Genomic DNA, 322 nt, shown 5'->3' on the forward strand with positions numbered 1-322 from the left:
GTAAACGAACGGAATTTTTTTTAACTCTTAACATTTAATGAAAAATAAATCAACCCCTTCGTTACTTTGAAAAAGTTTCATATACACTAAAACCTACTACTTCTTCCTTTTCTTCAGTGACGTTTCCACAAGTTGGCAGTTTGCATGCGCTTGTAGGTATACTTTAAATTTTAGTATGACATAATGGTAGTTGGCAAGAGCCAGCTTGGTAATTCTACGTAAGGTGATATGGAACCCAAACTTATGGTTCTTTCCTCTTTTTGCTGCTTCCGGAATAGCATCTCTTTGATTTTGACGTACAATTTTCAATGTATTTTTTGTT

This window comes from Photinus pyralis, unplaced genomic scaffold, assembly GCF_008802855.1.
Source record: "Photinus pyralis isolate 1611_PpyrPB1 unplaced genomic scaffold, Ppyr1.3 Ppyr1.4_LG7, whole genome shotgun sequence".
Lineage (NCBI taxonomy): Eukaryota > Metazoa > Arthropoda > Insecta > Coleoptera > Lampyridae > Photinus > Photinus pyralis.